Source organism: Poecilia reticulata, linkage group LG11, assembly GCF_000633615.1.
Source record: "Poecilia reticulata strain Guanapo linkage group LG11, Guppy_female_1.0+MT, whole genome shotgun sequence".
In the NCBI taxonomy this organism is placed as follows: Eukaryota; Metazoa; Chordata; class Actinopteri; order Cyprinodontiformes; family Poeciliidae; genus Poecilia; species Poecilia reticulata.
In genome coordinates, this window is record NC_024341.1 from 12708585 (window position 1) to 12713098 (window position 4514).

Below are 4514 nucleotides of genomic sequence, written 5' to 3' on the forward strand. Positions count from 1 at the left end.
TATATAGATATGGTGACTTCACATTAGCTGTAATGTGAAGTCACCAATTACAGCTACAAAGTAATATTGTGCGACTGCAGCGACGCACACAGTTTTATTTTGGCATTAAAAGGTTTTGCGATTATGGTTCTGGAGGACCCAAAAGCAGGCATAGGGATGCAGAAGTGGAGCAACAAAACAAATAAAAAATAACAAAATTCAACAATACAAAAATAAATGTACAAAAAACAATCCCAAATCCCAAGAGTTCAAAAATGTAAACGGACAATAATGAAACCAATTAAATCTAAAAATAAATCAGAAACAGTATCAAGCAGCATAGAGCAGAACGGGCGGATGAACTAGTGATGAACAATGAAAACAGGTGAGTTTATACTCTTATATTGAGGGAAGAATAGAATGACATTGAATGCAGATGAGTTAATTAGGTGATTAGGAGAGCAAACAGGCAGACTATGGGAAGGTGAATTAGACACAAAGAAATTACAAGCCAAGCGGAAAAGACTAACAATGATCTGAGAGAAATAAATCGAAATGCATATGGAACCAACCACAAGAAGAAGATTTGCATTAGTCCGGCATATCACCCCCATCAACCCAAAACCAAAACAAAAACAAATATAAGACATTGATAATATGGTTGTAATGGATCAAGAATGATACATACTGTTGAAAGGCTCTGTGTGTTTATAAATTAATTTTTTTCTGTGGTGCCTTTGAATTCTCCCAAAATTACTTCCTGACAAAGTATGCTGGATGGGGGGTTCAGCGGACAAGACTTGGTCAGCTCATCCAGGGGAGGCTGTCGCTGTTCCTCTGGCCTTTGTGTGGGTTACTCAGTTTGGAGAAGACTGTCACCGCCGGGGCCTTTGATCACCTCCTCTGTTAAAGTCAGGCCCTGGTGGGGACCATCATTTGGCCTTGTTAGACAAGCATTGCTGTTTGGAAAATATAAAACACTTCCTGCGTTGGAGTGACCCTGTATCCTCATCTGTCCTGATGGCCTTTATGTTGTGATGCATGTAGTATTCTCATGGTTCATATCTACAGTAAAAATGTAAAGGACTGTCGACAATGAAGAGGAAAAAATTGTCCTTATTTTTATACTGTTTTGTTTTTCTGTTTGAGAAAATGCAAATTGCTTTAGTAATTTGCAGTAAAACTAGATTCATATTAACCTGATATGAATTCAAGTTTTTCAAATGTTTAGACTCTCAGAAGCAACAATATACTGATATATTTATACCAGTAAATATATAGTGACAGGATTGTTGTAGCCTATTTTGACAACCGTGCCAGCTGCCTCAGGGTCTGTTGAACATGTTCAAAAATTGTGGCACATGAGCATCACAACTTAAAGACAACATTCATAAAGAATTTCCCTCTATAAAATAATTTGGGCAATTGCTAGTACTGGAATATTGTAGAAATAATAATAATGTTCTTTAATCTCATGCTGCACTATGCAGATGTTCTGTCTGCATTGATGAAGGTTTAGTCACTTCAGCATCCTAAATTCTGGAAGTGGTTCCAAACAATAATAAGTCTGATTATTAATTAATCAGACTTATTTTTCTGATTGATGAATAAACAATGCCGCTCTTGGGAACACTCAGAAGCTCTGCATAGTGCAGCGTTTCTCGACGGGGGCGGTCCCGCAGATAAATTAATTCGTTTCCATTTTATGAAGGGGGAACAGATTACTTCAGGCAGCAGACATATCCATTCTCTCCTCTTCTCCCCCCATAACTTTGGAAATAAAAAGCAACTGTTTATAAATTCTCAAAAATTCTGTGTGATAGCATACTAGACATTTCCTTAATCCAGTAATCTGTCATATTTTACATTAGAACGGGATTGACCAAAAGGTTTACACTCTGATCTTTTCAGGAAGTCTTTATTTTTGGTGCCCTGCTGTCAGCCAGCTTCCCTCCTCCTTTATCGAAAATGAAAAATTATAAATGCACACTACGTGTTGGTAACCTGTGTTTGTTGACTGACTTTTATTTGTCAGGCTTACGAGACAAAAGCTGGAAAAAAGATCGAATCTCTTCGCGTTTAAAATAACACAAAACAGCGTAAAAAGCCCTCCACACAAGACCTCGTTTTATTTATGTATTTTTATTTTGATAGCTGCCGATTCAACTGAAAGTTACAACATTGACATGATTATGTGAGTATTTTTTATTTATTTATTTTTTTTTTTTTTACCGAGAAATCGATCAGAAGCGGCGTGAAAATGGTCAGATCCGCCGGATCCACTTCTCTGGCTGCAATGCGCTCTCCCGACATTCTGGTGAGTGTCTAAATTTGCTTTGTTGATGTTGTGTCATAATTTTTTTTTGCTATAATTTTGTCTGAGTGTTCATGTTCCGTTTATGTTGAGTTCATTTAAGTGGGTCAACCTTGTTTAGGTCGGGCTAATATTGTTTAGGTAGCATAGTTCGAGTTTTGTCAGTGGACATCGGGGTTATTACATTATTGTGAAGTAAACTATTTTACTAGTGTTATCAAATTTGCAGTATTAATACTGATGTGTGTTCTGATATGTCCTCTCAAAAGGCAAACCGACGTATGAAACGGATGAGCTCAATTCAGACTGGGGTCCAGCGCTGAATATGGGTCACTGCGAGGTCAACGCCACAACGTCGGACCGACATGCGCGTCAATTAAAGAGGCGATACAGCAAGACCATGGTGGATCGACTTTTTTCTTCTTTGTTTAGATCTTCACCACGTTGCCAGTCGTTACCTTTGTTATCCATCGTGTCTCCTATTTCATTGTGTTTTGGATTTCCTTGTTTTCCCTGCATTTTGGATTTAGTTTTGTTTAGTTTATTAAAAATAACATCTTCATAAAGTACATCCACTGCCTGCTGTGTGTCCACCGCCACACCACATCATGACACAAACCAGATGAAAGAGCCCATCTTTAAATAATTAATGTGTAATTAAACAATAAAGATGACGTACATTTTATGAAATAGATCACTTTAAGTAAATATTTGTTGTAGTTAACATATTTCAGGTAAGTAAACATGTAATGAAATAGAGCCAGTCCTAGAATTTCATGTAATTGAACATTACAAGTTACAGATGTGCTTATCATCGGAGGTAATACATTTTATGAACTTTTTAAAAATATACTGCTAAAAAAAATAAAGGGAACACTTAAATATTTACTTAAGTGTTCCCTTTATTTTTTTGAGCAGTGTATTTTTAAATATAAATTTGGTTAAAAAATAAAAAAGGGGTCAAAATGAAATAAAAATATGCCTCATCTAAGTGGTCTAGTAGAATAATTTCACTCAGATTTTTAGTTAATGGGTCACATGACCTAGAAGCTAAAAAATATATAAAAAGTGTTACTATGTTTGAGTTAATGAGGCACACAATTTAGAAGCTATTGAAGAAAACCTTTAATATTTAAAATATTGAATATAACAAACATTTTATAGAGGATAGTGTGCCTCGTTTAATAGCATGAATTACCAATTTTTTGTATTTGTTGGTCACAAGACAAAGCATTTATTTACAGGAGTGTTCGGAAATTGACGGTCCCTATGTGAACCTCCGAGCGCTTCAGGAGGCATCGGTAGAGAACAACTGGCCGAAATTAGCGTTCATAAATCGGATGAACCTTGAGCTGAACGTCCCTTACTCCGTGGAGGGCGAATATCCAGTAACCAATTTGCAAAACAACTTCGCTGCGGTCATTAATACAATGACAACACCGGTGTTCTGACTAGTTTGTTTTGGTCTGTGGGCTGCAAACATGGCGCCGAGCGACGTAAACGTCATACGCTGTGACGTCAGCTCCAAAGCTCTATAAAAAATGTTGTTGCTAGCCTGTTGCTAAGAGATGGGTGTGTTTACTGGTAACCAAGTGCCACGAAGTAAACTTAAGATTTTCACTTTCGCAAAATTTGCCAACGGTAAATGTCTTGTATCTAATCAGGTAAGCATTATTTCGGAAGAGCTTATGTTTTATAACTATATAACTTGTTATTAATTTGGTTTTAAGAGATACGCGTTTTCTACTGCTAACGAACTGCCACGAAGTATAAATCTAGATTTTAACTTGTGTTGAATGTGTGTTTTATAATATATTTACCACATATGGCAAAAATAATTAACTTTTCTGCAAAATTCACCAACTACACAATTCTGAAGTATAAAATAAGTGGTATTTCCAAAGAGCAGAAGAAATCTTATGTTTTTTGATCAATAAGAATTTTTGTTGCTAATCTGTTGCTAAGAGATGATCGCGTTCTCTGGTAACCAAGTTCCACAAAGTTCCACAAAGTAAACATCTGATTTTAACTTTTGCGAAATTTACCAATCTTGTGTCCAAGCAGATAAGCAGTATTTTGAAAGAGCTCATGTTTTATAAACAATATTACTTATTATTAATTTGGTGTTAAGAGATAAGCGGGATTTTTTTCTGCTAACGAACTGCCACAAAGTATAAATCGAGATTTTTTACTTTTGTGTTGAATGTGTGTTTTTGTAATA

General features: G+C 36.0%; 1 long non-coding RNA gene across 1 annotated transcript in view; it reads left to right on the plus strand.

The window, feature by feature from the left end:
* The first annotated feature begins 3861 nt into the window (after positions 1 to 3861).
* LOC103472304 (uncharacterized) overlaps positions 3862 to 4514 on the plus strand; it is a 19097-nt gene continuing 18444 nt past the window's right edge. Inside the window, exon 1 of the long non-coding RNA XR_534834.1 lies at positions 3862 to 3957. This is a non-coding gene — a long non-coding RNA (uncharacterized LOC103472304). The remainder of the gene's footprint in view (positions 3958 to 4514) is intronic.